A 24,945-nucleotide genomic window follows, 5' to 3' on the forward strand; every position below is an offset into this window, starting at 1 on the left:
ATATGAGTGTATGTTTCCATGTGTGAGTATAAAAATGATTTGGTTTTACTAGTTTTACCACTCAGCTCGTTATCGAAAAATTATGCTAGTATCTAAATTGCCAAAATGTGTTTTTTCTCTCTCTTGTTCTGTCTATTTTTTGTTTTTTTTTTTTGTTATTTTCGTTTCCTTTTTTAATTTATAATTAGAACAAATATTTTCGGTTAACATTTACTGACACACACTAACACTACCACATCGAAATGTATGTGGCTGTGTTAACTTTAGTGCAATTTATCTAAAACCTCATTTCCATGTAAGTGAGATGATGTGTGTGTGTGTGTGTTTTTTTAATTTTTCTTTAAATGACCCAAAATTTTACAATTGATTGTTTTTCAGCAAATTGCCAAGTATAAATGGGAGCACATGTTTGTTGTGATCAATATTTAAAGGGATTTAAGAGAGGAAGTCTTAATTAACTGAAGATTGGAATGAAATTTTAGAAAATTCAACTAAAATATCTCATCTCATTTCGCCTAAGATTTGAAAAGACTGGGGTTTCTATATTAGGAACAAGCTCAAGCTATGATATTAATTTGAGCTTGTAAGAGTCTAAGAGAAACTTTGCCTTAAGAGAAATAAAAAATCGAAACAAGTTTGAGTGCAAAGCTATTAAGAACCGAGAACACAACCTCGTCGTATGGATATTCAATCAATATTGAACGATTTCTTTCCATTCGTGAGTATTACGAAGGCATAAGAGTAAGAGAAAAAAAAGCGTAGCTCAGCTATATATTTATCATGCTTGTCTTGGTAGCTACTCAATTTAAACACATCTTATATTCCATGAAAATGTTTAAATATATGTATGTATATTTTTAAAGTGCCTGACCAGTTTCTAGACCAGTTTTCTATATTATATTTTTGTTCTAAATACTTATAAATGTTTATTAAATAAAGAAAATTTTTGAACAAATACAAATTAATCGCATCAGTAGCACACAATTATCGTTAAAACGGATGCCGCTATTATTTTTGTTTATATTTTTTTAAAATTTTAAACAACCCTCTTTGGCATGCTATATTTTCCAAATTGTTTTGGGAAACGGAAGTGCGCCATTATTTTTTATTATTTTAAATGAAATATTCAAATGATTTATATGCAAAACGTTGGCTTTTGTTTAGTTTTCCTGTGAATCTTATTTTTTCACATTTCAAATTACTTTTCCTGCTAATTAATGTATTATAAATGTTTTTTTTTTCAATTTCATTGAAGAACAACAAAAAAAGGATGCCCGACAGACAATTCACAATTCGAGCTGTTTTAGTTTTGAAAATGAAAATGAGAAACAACTTAAAAGAACAAACCTTTTTTGGGGGGGACCTTGTTATTTTGTTAGTAATCAAATTCTAATTAGTGAGGTGAAATTCTTTTCTTTGCTTTATAATTGAAAGGTTCCTCTTAATTTTTTTATTTGGCCTTGTTTTACGCTTTATTAGCCTGTAATTAATTTTTATTTTCTTTGTTAACTAAAATTTATTAAAATAAAACAAGATAAGAAATTGCCAAAAAGAACTAATTAAAGTAATGAATTTATCTGTATTCATCTTAGAAAGATGAAAGAACAGAATATTTTTTTGATAAAATTTTATATTTTTTGAAAAAAAGTAATAGAAAAAATGGTTCCTTTTGTCATTTTTGTTATAGATTACCATTATATTCATAAACGATTTTTAAATTTATTAAAGCTTTATAAAACAAAATGTCCATACAAAATTTGTTTTATAAACCTTTGATAAATTACAATACATTTTTGTTAAATATTAGTTTTAATACGTTTTAAAAAAAACTTGTTTTGAATAACTTATCGTTAAAAAGAACACTTTTGTTGAGAACTAGTTTTAAGAAAATACAAATTTTTTATAGTTTAATACTTTTTAGTCATTTTTGACGATATTAGTAAAAAAATTACTTTTTTAAAAATTTGTACTTTTTGTAATTTTTGTTATATTTAATCTTTCAAATACTAGAAATTATTTTAAAGTTCTGACTTTTTTAACATAAGAATTACGTTTCTTAATAAATAAATATTTTTTTTCGATTACAAAAAAAAAAAACTTAAATAACCTTTTGGTACTTTTTGGTTAAGTACTACTTTTAGTACTTATTAACAAAACACAATTTGTTTAATTTTTTTTTACATAAAAATTAAGTAGATTAATAAATTTAGTAGAAAAAAGTAGAAAAAGTACTTTTTTGAAAATAGATAATTTTTTAATATTTCTTATAGACATAATCTTTTGATTGCTAAAAATGGTTTTAAATAATTTTTAGGTAAAAGGTACTAATTTTTACTACTTTTTAAGAAAAAATCTTTGAACTTTTTAACATAAGAATTATGTTTATTAACAAACTAATATTTTTTTATGTTATAATACTGTTTTCAAAAAAGTAGTAGAAAAAATAGTTTAAATAACTTTTTGGTAAAAAGTACATTTTTGTTAAATACTATTTATAGTACTAATTGACAAAACCCAATTATTTTAGGTAAAAATTATGTTTTTTTAATAAAATAAAATTTTTTGAAATTCTAATACTTTTTCCAAATAGTATTAGAAAAAGTACTTTATTGAAAATATATAACTTTTTGGTAAAAAGTACTTTTTTGTTAAATACTATTTTTAGTACTTATTGAATATTTTTATTTGTAGTTTTTAAATAAACATAATATTTTTTTCCAATTTTAATACTTTTTTCCAATTAATAGTTGAAAAAGTATTTTTTTGAAAATAGATAATTTTGTAATATTAAATTAAAAAAATGTTACTTTATTAAACAACATAATTTTTACTTAAAAAAAATTGGGTTTTGTCAATAAGTACTTTTTACCAAAAAGTTATTAACAATTTATTTTGTGATCAAAATATTTAATCTATAAAAAAAATTAGAAATATTATCTATTTCCATAAAAGTACTTTTTCTACTACTATTTTGAAAACAGTTTAAAACTTAAAAAATATTAATTTGTTAATAAACAAAATTTCCATATAAAATTTGTTTTATAAACCTTTGATAAATTTATAAACTGTTTATGCATATGGGGGATAATCTTTTGATTACTGAAAATTGTTTTAAATATTTTATTGGTAAAAAGTACTATTTTATTAAGTAGTATTTTAACTTCATTTTAAGAAAACATAATTTTTTTAACTTTTTTAACATAATAATTAGTTTATTAACAAATTAATATTTTTTTTAAGTTTTAATACTGTTTTCAAAATAGTAGTAGAAAAAGTACTTTTATGAAAATAGATAATTTTTATAATTTTTGTTATAGATTAAATATTTTGATCACAAAATAATTTGTTAAATAACTTTTTGGTAAAAAGTACTTTTTTGTTAAATACTATTTTTAGTACTTATTGACAAAACCCAATTTTTTTTTAAGTAAAAATTATGTTTTTTAATGAAATAACATTTTTTTAAACTTTAATACATTTTCCAAATAGTAAAATAGAAAAAGTTCTTTTTTAATAATTTTAATACTTTTTGAAAATAGTATTAGAAAAAGTACTTTTTTAAAAAATTTTACTTTTTGTAATTTTTTTATTTTTTTTAAATAATTTTTTGGAAAAAAGTACTTTTTGGTTTAGTAAAAATTGTATCTACTACTTTTTAAGAAACCCCTAAATTCTTAATGATTTTTTTAACTAAAATGAGGTAGATTTCATTACAATTTTTAAAAATAGTAGTAGATAAAGTACTTTTTTGAAATAAGATACATTTTGTTAAAAAAATGTATATTTGGATTTAGAAAAATGTGTTTAAATAATTTTTTGATAAAAACTTTCTTAGAAAATCTAAATTATTTTTTGAAAATAGTAGTAGTAGAAAAATTATTTTCATAATTCTTAAAATCTCTATAAAATATTATTTCATAATATCTATACATATATAGTAAAAAAAACTATTTGTCTTAATTGAACGATTTACACATAAATATGTAAATGATTGTGTCATTTAACGTTTATTCAACAGAAACATTTTTTAAACATCATTAATTTTAAGCAATAAAATCACACATATCATATTGTATTTACTAAAATACATTCATTTATTTGAATGTAAATTTGAACAATAACTATTATATACACAATTTACATCACATATCAAATTTTAATAGACATTTCAAATCAAAATCTAAACGTTGAAATTTTTATTTTATACAGCCACTGCTAAACAAATATAATAGGCTCTATTATTTTATATATTTTTATTTTTATGATTATTATTTTATTTCTTTTTTTTCAGTAAATTTTATATAAATGTTTTGTCAAACAAAAACATGTTAATTGTGTTTTCCTACTCGTAAAATCAAAAACCAAGAACAGAAAAGAATGTCAAAATTACATTCCTTCCTACACAGAACACACACTGAAATCCTCCAAAGACATTTGGCCAGAGTCCCAACAAACAACAAGCAATTTTTGTTGTTCATTTATGTGTTGTTTTTTTCATTCTGTTGAACTTTTGTTGTATTTTGAGGGTCTCTGTTTTTTAAAGCTTAAGTTTTATGTAGATTTTTGTTAAATGCCAAATATGAAAATGTAAAATGTTTTACACCACAGCCACATAAACACACATAAACAAAAGGACAAGCTGACTGATTTTCATACACACATGGGTACCTTAAGGCACAGTGGGTGTAAAGTTTGTGTCCATGCTTCAAAACTAGTAGTGTGTGTTTGTTTAAATACTAAATTAATATTTTTTTAACTTTAAAACTTTTTTCAAAATAGTAGTAGAAATAGTACTTTTTTGAAAATAGATATTTTTTAGTATTTGTTGTGGATTTAATATTTTGATTAAAAACATTTATTTAAAATAATTTTTTGGTAAAAAGTACTTTTTTGTTAAGTACTATTTTTAGTATTTTTTAACAAAACCCAAATTTTTAATTTTTTTTACATAAAAATTAAGTTTTTTAATAATTTTTAATAACATTTTTTTTAAATTTTATTACTTTTTTTCAAAATAGTAGTATAAAAAGTACTTTTTTGAATTAATTTCAGTTTAAACTAATATGTTTTATACAATTTAATAATAATCCTAACTTTTTATCATTGATCCCTCTGTGCTCTTTCATACTCATAATGAAAACAACTCTCACTTACACACATATAAATAACAATAAAGCTAAATGCATTTTAATATTTTTTCTTACACATTTTTGCTCCATGTAAATGCCTTTGTCAGAGTATCTCTGCCTCTCTCTCTCTTGGGGAATGTTGACAAATAAAAATGTATTTTAACTGAGTTTTTGTTGGTGTTCTTTCTGATGTTATTTTACAACTAATGTTTATGTTGTTGCTTTTGTTTAATGTTGTACATATACACGAGTAACAACAGCAAATATGAAAAAATTTAAAACAAAACTCAGTTGAATTAAAAAACAAAAAATTTGCATTTTTGCCAAAAACAATAAAAATCTGGCAAAAATATGAGTGGAAACCAAGTTGGTGGGCAATACAAAGCTATAGCGAAAATTAAATGTCCTACAACTAAAATAAGACGTGCTTTAGACTCTACTTAGGCCCTATTCACTCTCACAGGACCTAACAAACATGAGTAAAAATTACAACAACAATGAAAACTACAACAAGAAATTCATATACACATTATAACAACAAGCTAAGCAAAAGTTACAATGTTGAAAATTGTTTTCAATATTCAAATTTGTTCGAGGTTGTCTTAGATTTTAGTGCATAACATTTTTGCTATTTAACCAATTTATCTGATTTTGAATACGACTCAGCCTAGAACATTGGTAAATATTATAGGTGAATCTCATTAAATTCTGTTTTATATTTTGGACGTGAGACTGTTTTACACACACAATATAAAATTAGTAACTTGAGAGGTACAAAATTAGTCTTCACAGGACCTTGTTATAATTCATTATACGTTATTGTTGCTTTTTTTAATCATTGTCAAAAATACATCAACAATAAAAACTACAACAACATGCTTGCTTATAAATCGTACATTCATATTTATACTACAACAGTAAGTTAAGCAACAGAAACAATATTGAATTTTTTTTTAATAAAAATTAGTGTTAAACCGATTTTGCGGAATTTGAATACTAAAGTATCTAGCACAATAATATATATTAGAGGCAAATTTCATTAATATTGGTTTTACATTTTGGACCTGAGAGTGTTTTACACACACAATGTAAATAAATAGCATTTTCGAAATTTAAAAATATGTTTTCATGCTTTTACGATTGTATGGCTGGTTTAACATTTAACTATCTAATGTCTGCCGAAGATAATTCTGTTACATTACACTTTTTAAACTTTAATTGCCATTTTTTTCAGCAATCTGGGCCCAACCAAATGGAAATTAAGTCCTTTTGTCCATTAAGAGAAAACAGCATTAAAGCAAAAAAATATATTTTTTTCTACTCACATACATATAACAAAAACGAGTTAAATTAAAAGCTTTTACAAATATTTATTTATACATAAAAGAATATGTAAGAATGTTTACTTTACCACACAAATTATAAGCTTTTGCATAATTTTGTTACCATTTTTATAACTTGCTACATATATATTTAAAACACAATACTCTTTTTTAATTCAGCTTTATGTTGCTATAATGATTGTTTAAATTAAAATGTTTTAAGAATGCAAAGATTAGTCAATTTTTACTATATACATCCCAGGTAATTTAGCATGAAGTCAATCGTCACTTTAGTGTCTCTATGTAATCTATGATGTAGTCACTTTTAACTTTATACATTTAAAATAACAAGTCCTACAACTAATTCTGTAACCCATCATTGGGATAATGGGTAAAATTAACTAGAACTGCTGGCAAGATTCTATTGAAAATACACACACTTGCATTACATTAAAAACATTCCATCCAGCTTAATTTTGTTTATTTATCTATTTATTTGTGCTTATTTCAGCAAATATCCATTTTCATATCCAGGGACAGCAAAATTGTTCAATTATGTGTAAAATTGCCATTCTCAGCAGCGATAACAGCATTAGACACATGGCTGGTACATCAAGTGTCAAAAACAATGAGTTAATGGCGGGTATAATGGCTGACGACTTTTACTATCACATCTTAAATATTTGGAATTTTTTTATTAGTCTTCATAGTAGCTTTTCAAAAAGTACTGTTTGTATGGAAAACTTTTAGGTTTGGGAAAATTGAAATATTTTCTGTAAATAAAATGAAATAATAGCATCTATTATAGAAAGCTTGAGTGAATTTTAAATAAAGTTTGCATAGTCATGGAATATTAAATGTCAATGGTATGAAGCGAATATGCTACAATCAGTTGCAACGAATGTTAAAAAAAACTGAAACTAATTTGTGTTTTATTTACTGAAAGTGTTTAAGAATATTTTACAAAAGTTTTGACAATACTGATCAGGCTCTATTAACTCTTTCTGGTTTAGTGATCACTTTTCTAACCACCTTTAACCCTCCGTCATGCACATGTTCCGATAGTCACGTACGTAGCGCATGTATCTGGCCAGATACACTATGTATTTCAGTACATTTATATGAAAAAATGCTATTTTAGTGATAATATTACATTGTTATATTGTTATCACGCCAGGCAGATATATATTTTCTATTTTTTTTGTTGTTCTTAGTGCATCCGAAACCACCTACCCGTGCAAAAAAATGAAAAATAAAACAAGAAAAATTTAATTTTTGTGTTTAATTTCAAAAAAATAGTTGTTTATTTCAATTAAATTTAGTAGTTATAAAGTAAGTTTTAATTAATTCTAAATTAAAAAATTCTTACACAGCTTACCTGAAGCTGTGTACTACAAAAAAAACTAAAAAAAAATAAAAAATATCACTAAAGTACAGTACTCTTCTTACAAAATGTGTGTATATCTTGCCAGATACATGCGCTACGTATACGATGTATAGATGAAAAAATCCACATAAATTTTGTTTGTTGTTTTTTTTTAATGTGCTTTTTCATAAAACGATACCTAACAATATTTGTAGAGGGTACCTGGAGACTCAAACCCCTAGCCAAATTGGAAATATATTTAAATCACAGTTAAATTCGTAAAATATCTGGCCAGATACATGTGCATGACGGAGGGTTAAACAATTTTTAATGACATCTATTGGCATTTTGATAAACAATTAAATCTTTTTAAATCATAGTTTAAGTTTTTTTTTTAAATAATGTAAGTAATAGGGTGGTTAGATTACACAATGCAACACAAAAGACCAAAAAAATACCCAGTTTTGGGGCCTCGGGGTAATTTTTGCAAAAAAAAGTGATCATTTTCTCAGGCTCATATCTTGCAAACAGTTTGGAATTTTGATTTACTCTCTGAGGCAAAGTTGTAACCTCATGACCTCATGGTCATTTTCATGACCAAACTCGCAAAAAAATATAAAAAAATCGACTTTTTACCTTTTTTCCCTTGTTCAGGTCCATAGGTAGCAAGCCGTTCAAAATTCATGAAAACAATAACTTTCTAGAACATATGAACTTCATAGGAGTGATTCTTAACACCGTTTAGGTAAATCAATATAAGTTAGTTAGAAAAAACTTAATGCATTAAGTGTTTTGGGTAGGGTTCCACGCGGGAAGAATATCTATTGAATTCCCTGGAATATTTTTTTGTTAATTTTCGGGAAATATTTGTCGGGAATTTCTTCATAAGTTTTTTCTAAAAGTTACAATTTTCAGATTCATTTCGATGGCCAAATTTGTTGCTAATTGAATCATTCTATTATATCCATAGATTTTTTCGGTTCTAGCAACAGATATTCAGTTGGCAAAGAAGTATTACAGTTGAAATAACCAAATTTTTTTCACGTAACTCAAACCACAGCAGAAAAATTTGTTTATTAAGAATGAATCTAATTTAAAGTTTATGCTCTTAAAGGAATTATTAAGATGCCTAACATTACAACTTTTAGGGATTTTCAATGAATATTATTCATATTTAAAGAAAATAATAACAATAATAGTGGTTCAAATTTGTTTATCTACAATCAGATATGAAAAATGTTTTATAGATTTAACCTAGTCGAAATTCTTAAGTGAAAATACCGATAAAATGCCACTATTAAATTATAAACCCTTATAAAGTCTGGACCAACATTGTACAACCAAATATAGTTAAATTAGACTTCTTTTTAAACCCTGGTACAATTATAAGTCAATTTATTCGAAACAAATTTTCTGGTTTTTGTTTTAATTTAGTATTAAAAAATTACCGACAATTCCCGAGAATGAAACGACTTTTCAATTTCCTCCCGGGAAAGAAAAAAGTCCGGAAAATTAGGAACCCTAGTTTTAGGCCATAAACTATTAAATTATTATAAACTAAAGCATACTTTTAGGCAGCTTTAACAACATTTATTTCGTAATTTTTTATAGTTTTTTGCGATTTTGAAAAAAACGTCATCTTCAAACGATTTTTTGATTTTATATGTTCACAATTTATGATAAGGGCTACAACTTTGCCTCAGAGAGTAAATCAAAATTCCAAAATGTTTGCAAGATATGAGCCTGAGAAAATTATCACTTTTTTTCAAAAATTACACCAAGGCTCCAAATCTTTGGGGGCCCATAAAAAAAGTGCATGACTTTGGGCAAACTGAGAGACACGGGTAATGGTGTCATATATGGACACCATCCATGACTCGAAAAATTATACACAGTGTTAATAACCAATGTGACTGAAATAGGATTTATACACAGCCCAATTATGAATAAAAATTCCCCGGGAGTTTTTTCTCTTTTCCCATTTTTCCTATTCAAATTCAATGGGAAAAAACTCCCTGGGAGTTTTTCATTCATAATTAGGCTGATAATGTATTTATCTACATAATAATATGTTATTTTGTAGGGTTGCCTCGTGTACTCAATGAATATTAAATTGAAGATATTTTATTAGACAATATACCATCGGATGGGAATGTGTCTGCAGTCTTAAACCCGAGAAGAACAAAATTATTAGCAGCGTTATGTGATGATGAACCAAAATGGTGAAAACACTGTCGATTCGAAGAGCCGATTGATATAAAAGAATTGGAGAATGTCTCACCTATATAGATATTTCGTTTTTTTTTTGTTCTGAAAAAATAGTCAAAATAATAAGTTTCCATTCAAATTTGTTTATATTCTACGAAAATTTTAAACCCATTAAACATCCTCTAAGGTAACACCTATATTTTAGATTAAAACTTTATCTGAATTTTGTGATTCAGATACGATTTGAAAGCTAAATATATTCTAGAAAGCATTTCTGATAGATTTGAGCCTTTAGAAGTTAAATATTATAAATATAACTAAGCTATTTATAAAACAACTAGCTGAACCCGGTCCGCGTTGCTGGCCCTTATAATAATTCTGTTTTATATTGCATCTCGATTTAATATACAGTGTCGGACAAAAAAAAACACCGGACTCTCCTGACCTGACAACGCACCCGAAAGACTGAGGTGGCATGATATGCCCTTAAAAAATGAAACGGATGTATTTAAGGCAAATGGGATATTATATTTATGAATTTATCTTTTTTTTTATTTACTCGGGAGCAAACCACATACAAAACATGAATTTTCCAAATGTAAGCCAGCAATAGTCAACGATTGGCCTTATGTTTTGTCGTTGGAAATATGTTGCGGAGAAACATTATCTGTGATCCATCCAACCTTCAATGTTTCAGTAGCATAATTGAGGCTTGTTCATCGTTCATTACTGTGTCAATCGATTTGTATTTCATTGCTTCGCCAGTCAGTGTCATTAGCGGTATAGTGTAAAAATTTGATTTTACCACGCCCACAGGCCGAAAATTAAAAATCTGAAGATTCACTGAAAATTTGATAAAAATCGGTCCAGCCATATCTCCGGAACCACGACCCGTTTTCGCAGTTACAAATTTACACTTCTTTTTATATATAAGATTCTTTTGATTTTCAATAGCAAATTACAGGAAAACTTAGCCCAAATATTGATATACTATAATACAAATCCATAAGTTATCTCAAGACTTAAAAAACTTTCATTTCAACTAACTATATCTTTTAGCAATATAAAAATTCTTCTCTTTGCTAAAAGAATCAATAATAGCTATCATTTAAAAAAGATTACGAAAATGAATGAATTCCTAAGTTTAATATTAAACACAAAAAAAAAGTTAATGTCACCCGAACACGTTTCATTGGTTAAGAGACACATGTGTGTCTAAGAAGAAATCTATGTATATAAGCAATTTACTCTATAAAATAAGACCATGAAAATGATGTTGATGATGAATCTACGATATGTTTGTATATAAAATAGTAAAAAAAAAGGAAACAAAAAGAAGCTAAGAAATGAATGAATGTATATAAAATATTGTATTTTACGGAACATCTGCATGCCACAATTTGTAGCGAGTGGCACGTGATAATCATACAAAATGAAATAAGAGTTACATAAACTCACTTACTTGTATAAACAGGCATAACCAGTTGACCAAATTGTGGTAAGCATTAATAATGTTACAAAATTGCACTATAAATTTAAACTTAACGGTATATAGCGACTGCTTGCAACACTCATCAACATTTCCAACAGTAGAGGCCTTTACTAATCAACTATATTGTTAACACGCTGTTATTAACATTGTTTATAAGAATGACAACATTAACAGTAAACAACTTTAAAAGCTCTAGGTGATCATTGACGAAATAAACATTCTAGTTTTGTCCGTTAGATAATTCATGAATCTACTAGAAATTTCCACTGTGTATACATATAAATATAAACAGTGAGTTGGAGAGGGGTCAGTGTATCATAGACGATGTTATTGTTAATATAAACCGTATTACCAGTGTGTTTTTAAAGTGTGTAATATAAATGTGTGTATTGAGCGTGACTATTTAAAATGTTGTGTAGATTTTAATAAATAAAGAGTTGTTACAAATTTTTAACCATCTGGTCGCTTTTATTTGCAACTAACAGAATACTGTTTATTTAAAGCAAATAAACCACCGTTATGAAAAGGTAAAAACGAACAATATCTTGAATATATTTTTTTTACAGATCCGTAACAACTTAACGCTTGTAGCTTACAAATTCTTACCTTGAGTTCTATCACTATTTGACCAATTGGGTAAATACGAACAAATTCTCAGGCATAAACTAAAAAAAATATGTAGCAATGTTTATGTATGCATTAAGGCCATAAGTAAAGATTTCTCTTATACATAGATTCTTTCTGCTTTTCACTGCTACAGAAAAGATTATTATTTGTTGTTTGTTTTGTGCTTAAGATATCGAGCCTAATTTATGGTCAAATGACTGAGACATTGGAATGTATGGCAGGCTATAGTATAAAACTTTAAAGGCTAAAAGACTTACAAGGCTAAAAAGGATAAGTAATAATATGAAGGTACTTTAATACACACACAAATAATAAAAAAAATTATTAACAAAAAGTAAAGCAAATTCAAATGCTTAATGTTAGAATGATAGGATAACACAAGTCGTAATTATCTAAAACCTAACTCTCTTAACAACAAAATTTATCAGACATATGATTTGTGAAAATTGTATTTATTAAAAAATTTTTATTTACAATTCTCTATACACAGAAAAAACTATTTCTTAAACCGTTTCAATTCAAATATTTGTCGCATATTGAACTGGTTTTAATTATTTCATAATTAAATCAAGTATTCATTTGCTCAAAAATAAAATTTCTTGATATTTTCTATTGAATTTTGAGTTTTTAATTTGATTATTTTAACAATTGAATATACAATTTTCGTTATTGGTTGAATTTCAAATATAAAAATTATTGAATAGATAATTTTCGTAATTGAAAACACATTTTTGTTAGATTTTGTGTTTCAATTCAATAATTTTTGTATTTGAAATTCAACCATTAACGAAAATTGTATATTCAATTGTCAAAATAATCAAATTCAATACTTAAAATTCAATAGAAAATATCAAGAAATTTTATTTTTGATCAAATGAATACTTGATTTAATTATGAAATAATTAAAACCAGTTCAATATGCGACAAATATTTGAATTGAAACGGTTTAAGAAATAGTTTTTTCTGTGTAGTTAGAATATTAATAAAATGTTATTATAAACTTAAGTGAATTTCGTCTAACTTACAAAACATGTAATGAATTTGTTTTCCCATATTCATAGCGTCAAATGGGGGATGTTTTGCTTTACTTCTTTAATTTAAAGAAACAAGTGCCGCTGAAGTACACCGATTCCTCACCTAAGATTATGGTGAATGCGTTTCATCGGTTTCAATGTTCGATTGATGGTTTGTTCAGTTCATAAGTTGTGATTTTGAAACGGAAGACAAAGATCTTCAAACTAGTTTTGAAGACAAATAATTGGAGACATTAGTCCATGAAGATTGTGGTAAAACTCAGTAGGAGCTTGCAAAATCATTGAGAGCTATTCCAGCAGCAATTTCAAAATGTTTTCGAGCAAATGGATTGATCCAAAAGCAGGATACCATACGAATTGAAGCTGATGGAACTTAAAAGACAATTTTTCATGTCCGAAATGATGCTTGAACGCTATAAAAGAAAATCATTTTCGCACCGAATCATTACTTGCAATAAAAAATGGATCCAGCCAAATCGATACCAAAGCGTCAAATGCGGGAAGTTTTGCTCTACTTTTTTTAATTTGAAAAAAAGTGCCGCTGAAGCACTCAGACAGCTCACCGATGCTTATGGCGTATGTGTTCCAACGATTTCAGCGAGCGAGAGATGGTTTGTGCGGTTCAGAAGTGGTGATTTTGACACGAAAGACAAAGATCACCCATGCCATTAAAAAATCCATGAAGATTGTTCTAAAACTCAACAAGAGCTTGCAAAATCATTGGTAGCTACTCAGGCAGCAATTTCAAAATGTTTGCGAGTAGCTGGATTCATCCAAGAGAAGTGATATTGGGTACCATACGAATTGAATTCAAGAGATCTTGAAAGAATATTTTGCATGTCTAAAATATTGCTTAAATAAAATATTGCTTCATATTTACAATGAAGTGGTTAGAAGTTTTGCTTCAACACTTTATAGTCCACAACTTGTCCCTGGGGTTTTTATCCCGGAAATTCCCGGTACAAATTTCCCGGGAATTTTGCCAATTTTTCACTACCCGATTAACGGGATTTTTTGTCGAGAATCCCGGGAATTAAAAACTGACGAAAATACATAGAAAACAAGTTAGAACTCTAATTTATTTCACCAACTTTTTTATAAGAACCCAGTTGTTGTATATTTTACATTGCACAGCGGTTTAGAAACTTTTTTTTGGATATAATTCGGTATCATGGGAACTATTGGAGATATTGTTACGAAGTTTCACATGGTATGAGCTGAGGTGTTTTCGAGTTGATTTAAGTTTGTTCAGCTTCCTAGCGCTAATTGGGGGCAAGTACGTAGCCCTTCAAAGTTGGTCACCTCGGGTCTCAAATTTTTTAAAAAAATCGCCAAAAATCCATTTATGATCCGAATCAGCTGAAATTTTTAATATGAATAGCCCTTAAGAAGATCTACAAAAAATACGCTTACAAGTATAGGTTATCTCTATTAGTTGAAGAGATATTCAGGTTTATTGATTTATTTTTTTTAATTTTGCTCGATCTTTTGTTGTTTTTTAGATATGGCGGGCCTACGGAGGGTCAAAATTTATTTTTAAAATATCAGCTATTTTGGCTAAATAAATTAAAAACAACTTGCTAACAGTTATCTTTTACCTATAAGAAGTTATACGCATCCAAAGTTGGAAGTTGTAAAAAGGACCGCATTTTACAACAGTGAGACGTTTTTTACAGTTTTTTGCTTATTTCTCGGCAATAATAAACCGCTTATTATTGATTTGGGGTTTTTCGTATGAAAATTTAAAAAGTGAATTCATTATTTATAGAATTTATTTCTTATTGAATCATTCCAATTTCTTCCTCAAATCCATAACAAAATAGCTTCAAAAATTTATTAAATGATTAAATTTTTCTTCAATTCAAATCTAGTACAAAAAGGCTTAAGACAATGTAAATTTAACAATGTTTGAATAAATTCTGTTATTAATTAACTTTAAAATTAATTCAGTTTAAACAATGGCTTTGGAATGAATCTGAAAAATTAAATATTAGGAATGGATTTATGGAATGAAAGGCTGATATTTTTTAATTACGGATTTTTTAATTACTAAAGAATTAAGCACAAATTTTATTAACTAAGTTTTTATATGAAATTTGGCTATAATATTCCTAATTTACAGTATCATTATATATTTCGGGAATAGCCGGGTACCCGGGAATGTAGACAAAAATTTCCCGATTCCCTGAAATAAACAAAAGGTCGGGAAATAAAAAACCCTACTTGTCCCGTACAACTACTATTTGATTCGATGGATTCAGAACGCTCTCTCTAGAATACGCTTCACTTTGGAATAGAGTAACCGATATTGGCTTGATTTTCTCTTCATCTCAACAGACGAACAGATCTTTTGGCTCGCAATCCATAGGTATGATGCCAGAAAGATGAAAAAAGGTCATAGTCCTTTTCATTTAAAAAAAAATTATATTGTACAGATGTTTCAAAATAAAACCTAAACATTTTAAAAAATCCCGCATTTTTATGCCATATATCCAATATAATAAATGAACCCGAGCTAAATTAATATTTACTTTCATATTATATAAAACTGAAAACTATTTATTTAGGCATTTATTTATGTATGTATTTTACATTTTGCAACTAATATCATAGATAATTAAAAACGATTTGTTCAACACTATAATACATTTAGAATTCCTGTTGTAACTTTCGGCTAATTGCATAAATTTGTCAAATATGTATTCACTCACACTCTGTAAGTCAGATTACAATAATTTCAGTTTATTTCCAACACTAAAATTATCACCACCTTCTTTATATTACTGTCGTTATGTATCCTATTCGAATCACATTCATTCTATTTAATGATTTCATATTTGTGAAATTTTCGACCATTCATTTTTACACTAAATTATATACCAAAATATGTTGTGCCAAAAAAAAAAGCCAACAACTTCAAATAATTACATACATATTAATTTGAACACATGTTTACTCACGTATCGCTACGATGAGTTTTGTTTCATCTGGTTCCCTGTAACATTCATGTCATTCGAAGGGATGGGGGGGTTAGAAACATATTCAAACATGTTTAAATACTTCAAAATGTAGGATTATTATATACCTAATCGTTTACAATACAATACTCAGGCTGATCACAATAAACTACAAATATGCGAGCTTATTGACTTTAATATGTACACTGCAAAAAAAAATGGGACATTTTTTTCAAATTTTAACCTGAAAATATTGAAAACATTTGACAATATTCATGCCAATATTCATCAAAAAAAAGTGTATCGCAAAAAGTGACAATTTATGATTGATTAAAAATTGAAGACAAATCCAAAACTCTATTTTATTATTGATGAATACAATATTTTTGAAGTGTATTTACTGTCATCAAAAATAATAAAAAAAAAAACTCCCTACAGCTACAACAAATCCATACAAATAAATCCCTATAAAACTGCATAATAAAAGTATGTTTTTATACATTTTGTTTCATATTGGTTACGTTCGAATACGTAGAAAAATTTCAGAAAAAGCACGATTTCATATTATTACTATTTTGTAATAATACACAAGTATGTATCTGTGTATGTAGTTTTTATACATACACGATTGCATGAGTGTGTGTTTAGTATAAAACATCTGTGACTTATTTGTCATGTTAGACGCGTTTCAACTATGAATAAGTGCTTCTCTGCGTGTTTGGATACCTCTTTGTGTTATAATATGAAAAAAATAAATGTAGCCATACAATATCCTCCACTGGGGCGTCAAGTGATTTTGTCATTCCGTTTGTAACACATCGCAGATCAGCAAACTATATATGTATATTCTGGGACCTTATGAAATTCATGTCCGTCCGTCTGTCCGTATGTCTGTCCGTTGAAAAACCAAGGTCACCCTCACAAAATGATTGGAAGGTTCATAATTGTCTTACTACACAGAAAAAATTATATTTCAATTCAAACATTTAACCCATATTGAACTGGTTTCAATTATTTCATAATTAAATCAAGTATTCATTTGCTCAAAAACAAAATTTATTGATATTTTCTATTGAATTTGATTATTTTGACAATTGAATATACAATTTTCGTTATTGGTTGAATTTCAAATACAGAAATTATTGAATAGATAATTTTCGTAATTGAAACACAAAAAATAACAAAAATGTGTTTTCAATTACGAAAATTATCTATTCAATATAATTTGTCAAAATAATCAAATTCAAAACTCAAAATTCAATAGAAAATATCAAGAAATTTTGTTTTTGAGCAAATGAATACTTGATTTAATTATGAAATAATTGAAACCAGTTCAATATGTGACAAATATTTGAATTGAAACGGTTTAAGAAATAGTCTTTTCTGTGTATAATTAATATCTTAATGAATCAGAACATAATATAAAATAGTAAGAAACAAGTAAGAAAGTATGGTCGGTCAAGCCCAACCAATTATGGACCGATCACCATAAAATTAGGTCGTGTGATTTATGTCTATATGAGTGTTTACTATGTTGAATTTTGTGAGTATACCAAAATTTTTAAGTGATTTATGCACGTTAAAGTAATTTTCGGAAGCGGGTCTATATGGGAGCTATGACTAATTATGGACCGATCGTAACAAAATTTGGTGACAAGAATTTTGTATATATAAAACTTATTTGGAGCGGAATTTGTGGAGATACATATATAAATAAAATACTTATGACCAATAAAGTCCAATTTCGGAAGGACATTTGTATGGGGGCTAGGTGAAATAATGGACCGATTTCAGCCAGTTTCAATAGGCTTGGTCCTTTGGCCGAAAAAATAATATGTAACAAATTTTATCAAAATATCTTCAAAATTGCGACCTGTACTCTGCGCACAATGTTTACACGGACAGCCGAGCAGCTAGACGGACGGACTGACATCGTTTAATCGACTCAGAAAGTGATTATGAGTCGATCGGTATACTTTAAGGTGGGTGCTATACTAATATTTTTGGGCGTTACAAACATCTGCACAAATGCATAATACCCTCCCATTTTGGGGGTGTAGGGTATAACAAGTTAAGGCATTAAGTGTTTTGGGCCATAAACTATGAAATTATTATAAACTAAAGCATACTTTTAGGCAGCTTTAAAAAATTTATTTATTTCGAATTTTTTTATAGATTTTGTGATTTTGATCTTGAAACTGAAGTTTTTTTGATTTTGTATGTTCACAATCAAAATTCCGAACTGTGTTCGGAATTCAATCAATCAAAATTCCGAACTGTTTGCAAGATATGAGCCTGAGAATATGATACATTTTTGCAAAAATGACACCGAAGCCTCAAGTCTTTGGGGGCCCATAAAATAAAAGTTCATGACTTTGGGCAAAACTGGGAGACACGGGTCTTTTTTCTTTTTGTCTTTTATCATGTAGTGGTGTCCGTATATGGTTATATTTCCATGACTCAAAAAATTACATACAGTGTAACAAAAGGCAACAAAATCGAAACAATTTTAAAGGCTTTTTAAACTATACAATTTAAATGTGTTGTATTTCCAGTAGTACAAATATGGTCCAAATTTTTAATTCTATGGAGATGTTTTTTTAAAAAAATTTTTATGTAAAATTATAAATTTTGTTACAATTTTCTCCACATAATTAATGATAACTCAAAAATTCTTTGTCCAATTTTATCAAAATAAACTTAGAAAAATTTAAATTTATATAGCCTTTAATCCGTTTATATACTACATTTCAATCGGCTCAGTAGTTTTGGAGTCAAATAACAAATTAAAGCAAAAAATATATTTTTTATGTGAAAATAGCTAATTTTTTTGTTTTAAAAAAATCATGAAAAATCGAAAACGGTAGAAATTGTTCAGATTTATTACTTTATCGCAAAGCCACATGTGATGGGAACAAAAAGAAATTTCAGTCATAAAAATCTATTAATTATTTTCGAATTTATTCACCATTAAGTGAATTCGATCATTTTCACAAAATTTTAATTTGTATTGTTTCTCTGACAGTATAGCATGTGGACCCTCTCCAATTTAAGAAGAAACAACTCTGCTATAATTAATGTAGCGATAGAGCAACAGAAACAGTCATTGCTTAGCCAGTCTCATTTTCTAAGATCTAATAATTGCTATACAATGACAAATTGTAGATGCATTTGTTTTTCGACAATTCCATTTAGGAATTACAGCACAAATGCTGTAATTTTGATGATTAACAAAACCGTCAAGGTGAAAAAATGATTCAACGATTATGATGATTTTGTTTGAAAATATGGCCGTCAACTAAGATCTATAAACTGTCGCATTTTCAATGTCGCCTGACTATTCGCAATTAATACTGAACTCTACTAATATTTACTGTAGTATTACAAATGCAATGATAAATGATACACTCATGCTGAAGGGTGCTTAGAAAGCAACATTTTCATACATAAAAAAGGATTTATAAATTTATTGCAAAAATAAAATGCTGCCTGAATTCTATTTTTTTTTTCCTTCTACTTTTGCTAAAGCCACAATTGAACTAAATGAACGCGCATTAATTTTAATGCGAAATCAAATTTTCTGACTTGTTTTTTTCTGCGCATTTCATTGACGCATCTCATATTGTGTTTGTGTGAAAATAAATGTTTGCCAATACAGACATGTTTAAACATGCTGTTGCTAATGACACATAATTTCAACAGCGTTTATATAATGATGATGATGGGATACAATTTTTAACCAAATACCAACTAATTTTGTTAATTATATGGAACAAGTAGTTATGTATTTTTGAGTGTGTGAAACGAAATGATACACGGTGAAGTGATGGGTAGTCTTTATTGATGATGTTAAAGAATAATTTGGAAATTTTTTATTAAAAAAAAGAGAACAGAAAGACTTACCTTATTTTAAGTAGTTTAAACATCTGAAATAAGAAAGAAAAATATAGTTTAACTAATTTTAAGTTAATTTTTGTTCTTACAAAAAAAAATTCAAAACTTCGTCCTTCAAAAATATTGCACTCTTTCATACTAAAAAATTTGTATAAATTTTCTTAATATTTTATTCAACAACAAGTCAATACAATGATTCTGACTCAGTGATATTCAAATATGAAAAAGTGCAATTTATTTTCGCCAATAAAACAGCAAAAATGTACTATTTTTTATTTTTTTAAATTGAAAATCATTTACATATTTTTGAATTCATAATTGAAATTGCTCTAAAATCTTCTGTATATTATTGGTAATTTAGTTGTCTAACCAACAAAAAAATCGACTCCATTCGATCCAAAAATACGCCATATATTTTTAAAAAAGCGGATCAAGGTATGGCAAAATTTAAATTTTTAAAAATACCTCTAATTCGGAAATTATAAGAGATAAATAGCATACGCAATCATGTTTTTTCAAGACCTAGCCAAGTGATTTCCAAAAATATAAAAATTTTGAAATTGGATGGGAAAGAAAAAAATTGATTAAAAATTTTACATATCGAAGGTACCCTAATTTGAGTCCCCATAGCCCCTTTTTTAATAACTGGAACTCGAATACTCCTTGGCTACGCCCTCGTCAAATTTATTCCGATCAAATCAGCGGTTTAGAAATGCCAGATTTATTTCCAAAAACTATTGATTCTGCCCCACTTTGCATTTCATCATGACAACGTCATGTTAAAAAATATTTAGAATGAAGTGGTTGGAAAGTTTTTCCTCACCCTCTTTATAATCCCGACCGTGTCCAATCTGACTACTATTTGTTTCGATCAATGCAGAATGCTCTTTTTGACGATTCACTTTGGAACAGAGTATCCGAAATTGGGTTGATTCGTTTATGGCCTCAAAAGGGCAATTATTTAGGCTCGGAATCCATATGTTGCCAGGGAGATGGGATAAAGTCATAGCTAACGAAGGCCAATACTTGATAAATTTGTATTGTACAAATGTTTCAAAATAAAAGCTAAAAATTTAAAAAAAATCATCCATTTTCAAGTCCCATACAAATACAAAATTTTCTTTCAAGGTCTCTAGCATTCAATTCGTGTGGTATCCAATTTCCCTGCTTTTGAATAAATCGTAAATCGTTCTGTAATTTCTGCATGAGTAGCTCTCAATGATTTTGCAAATTCTTCTTGAGTTTGACAACAATCTTCATGGAGTAATGCCTCCAATTCTTGGTCTTCAAACTTTTTTCGCTGACCTGGGCGATTTTTGTCTTCCATGTGAAAATCACCACTTCTGAAGTGATAGAATACATTCACCATATGCATCAGAGAGCAAGCGGTGTGGTTCAGCGGCACAGTTAAAGAAGTAAAGCAAAACTTCTCGCATATGACGCTTTATTGGTCCCGGTCCACACTGTGAAACATTTGCTGCAAAACATTTTTAAATTCTCTTTTGAAACAGCATTCGTGTCCACACAGTGAAGTTTTTGCTTTTCAGTTTTTGACATTTCTGTACAGTACGAATACGAACGAATAAATGTGGATGACATACTCAACAAAAACTTCATGTTCATGAAACAAAGTTCCCTTTTTCATTCCTCTTTCCTCTTTCATCAACAAACTCAAATGTTTTGCAGCAAATGTTTCACACTTTGGACCGGGACTTGGTACAAAATTCAACATTTGCGAAGCAAAAAATAACTATAATGTTCAATACCTAAGTGAGAATAAATGACACATAAGTTATTGAAAATAAAAGCAGCGTTCACAAGATACGCAGTCTTTTGTAAATCTCGCTTTTTTTGGCTCATACATATTTCCTTTAAGAAACTTATCTTTGAAAATTTAGGTTAAATTAAACAAATATTTATATGTTTTTGGTTTATTTCTTTTATTTTAAAGGAAAATTAATGCAGAGTTTTAAAACAAGTTTAAAATTTTTTTCAAATAACCGATAATAGTAAGGGGTATTTTCAGCAGTGTATAAATCAAAAATACTAGAATTTGTTTCTGATAATTTGTTTATATAAGGACTGAGATCGAAAAATTATTAACACAAGTTCTTCATTAAAACTTTTAACACAAGTATTATTTTATTTTTTGATCAAGTGACCTTTTTAAAGTATGTCAGTTATTATGTTTAATGTTAATTATGTTAATTTGTTGTTAATCTGATTAAAATGAATGGCGAGACAAAGTGCGTACTAAAATTATGAAATATTTTCAACAAATCCCAACTTGGTCCTACAAAAAGTTGGCCAATCAAAGGTCTGCCATCAAACTGAATCCACTGTCATTAAACAGTATTGGGAGATATTGTCCATTGATAGAAAACCTGGTTCGGGTATAAGGAATGGTCCACATGATTTTTGTAAAGCCATAAATAGAAATCATTTTCAAAAGAGATCCCAACACATCCGGTGGGAAAGCAGCCCAGTTAGCTCAGTATATGTTTATGGTGCTGATTTAGCACCCAAAAAAAGAAAATGTTTCAAAAAGTTCTTGGTATGGAAAGCGATATGCAGTTGCGGCAAAATAAGCCAAACATTATTTACAAAGGGCTCTATAAATACCAAAATTTACATCAAGGAATGTTTATAAAAGAGGATGCTTCCATTCATAAGACTCTTAATGTGTCCAATAATTTTTGGACTGATTTGGCATCAGTCACTAGGTGTTATTTGTACCAAGAAAGGCAAATCCTCCAAACTGACTAGAGTGAAGGCCAGGGGAGAGATATTGAGATCTTGTTAAAAGATAATTGAAAAGGTGTCCTAAAGTGTGATAGATAGATCGAACAAAGTGATAGGGAGCTCTATAAAAACCTTTATGGAAGTGTTTCCGAAAAAGGTTCGAATTTGTGAATTGCAATAATAATTTCAATCAAATAAAAAAGAATCAAAACTGTAAGTTTAGTTGTTTCATTTTTATTAACATTTATGTATGTTAAGAATTTTGCGATCTCAGTCCTTAATATGTTATTGTAATATTTAAAAAATTAGCTCACAATCGAATAAAACCAAAATTGATCGGTTTACAATTTTTGAAATTTTTTGGAAACTCCACCAAATTTAATCGAATTCAGAGGAGTAAAGGTTTAAACCCTATAACCGTTTTTTATGAAGAATTTATATAACAGACCGCAAATAGTCTATAGAAAAATGTGTGTTACAGTAAAAATAATTTATGTTATAGTTAGTCGATTGAACAATTACTGTAAAACTGTGTTTTCTATAAACAAATTTGGAATGACAATTTTGTAATTGAAAGTTGTGCGTGTAATAGGTTTTTGTAAAGAAAATGTATAACAGTTATTTCCATAGATTTATAATTTTTTTAGAAAACTAAAAATTGCTGAGAAAGCCAGTAGTGGGCCAAACAAAATGCATTGCTGTCAAATAAGTTCTTTTTCAATGTATTCTTTGCATTATGACAAGTAAATAATATTGATTACATGATACTAAATTTAACCTAATCACTATAAATGCTTCCTTTATAGTTTTGCCTAACTAACTACATATATCAACTTAAATCCTAAACTGCAATTGATTGATTAATTGTTTGATTGATGTACAAGAATTTATGATTATGAAGTGATGAGATGAGTTGTTCTGTAATATGATTGATACAATGCCACACAATGAAAAAACAACATATGTTATTGTTATATGTGGTTTTATATTTGGATGTGTTTGAATATGTAATTGTTTGTTAAAATTTTTCAAAAACTTTTTCCCTCTTTGCCTCTTTGTGCTGCAAAACAAAAATAAAACGCATGATATTTATGGCAAATGTGGTAAGAAAAAAAAACAAAGTTTTATATGTATGTGTATTTTTTTCATTATGAGGATGAAAAACAAATTTGTAGGCAGTAGAGCATGATGATAATGATTGTAGACATAATTTTCTTTTGTTGATGGAGATTGATATGAATAATTAATGAACATTAAATATGATGGACAGAAAAAGTGATTTAAATGATTACAGCGATTAGAAGGAAAACTATGCTAATACAATACTATAATAAAAAAATAATGGATATAAAATTTATTCTACATTTTGCAATGAATCATTAAAAAGTTTACAGTTGTATTTTTAGGTATTTTAATATAAATGATTAAAACCCCCAAGGATTCAATTTTCTTAAAACAACTTTTCTCATAATTGTTTCCATAGGTTTTCCTATAATCTCCCCCTTGAACAGCCCACGACGTATGATTTATTTTAATTGCAATTAATATTTCACATACGCCACATTAAACGTCGTTTGACATGTAAATTAATAAATAACAAAAAAAAAACAGTGACAAATGTTTATTAAATCATTATGAAAGTGATAATCAATTTAGATTGTAATTCAATTAATAAACAATGACATTTTAATTAAAAGTTAACAAAGTGAATTTATTATTATTATCAAGTGCAAATGAGTAGCATTCACCACACAATTCTATAAAACTTGTAAAAGTGAGTGTGATTTTTTATTGTTTTGCTAAATTTATGTTTGACGATTTCCATAAAAATTTCAATTAAAAGTTTTGCCAGCTCTTTTTTGCAAAGAGTTTTTTCTATCTAAAAATACAATTTATTACAAATACATGAGTACTCGTATGTTATTTATATGAATTTTATTTTTGTTTCTAAAGTAATTCATACATTTTTTTGTAGCTGTTTTGTAATGGTTAATTTTAGCATAAAACCAAATAAGAAGTATTTTTTTGTACCAGCAATTGCTTAAAAAAATAAACATTTAAAAAGTTTTTGAAAGTCATAAATTGTTAGATGTTTGAGCAAAAAAAAATGAGACATATTCAAGGAAATTTTTACATAAAATGCGAGTTAACAAATATATAACAGATAAATAAAA

The 24,945-nt window shown here is 27.5% G+C and overlaps 1 protein-coding gene across 1 annotated transcript in view; it reads left to right on the top strand.

The window, feature by feature from the left end:
• LOC135956807 (neuronal acetylcholine receptor subunit alpha-7-like) overlaps positions 1–24,945 on the top strand; it is a 311,397-nt gene that overhangs the window by 246,682 nt on the left and 39,770 nt on the right. The gene's annotated exons all lie outside the window — the stretch shown is intronic.

The sequence above is a fragment of the Calliphora vicina genome, chromosome 4, assembly GCF_958450345.1.
Source record: "Calliphora vicina chromosome 4, idCalVici1.1, whole genome shotgun sequence".
NCBI classification, from domain to species: Eukaryota; Metazoa; Arthropoda; class Insecta; order Diptera; family Calliphoridae; genus Calliphora; species Calliphora vicina.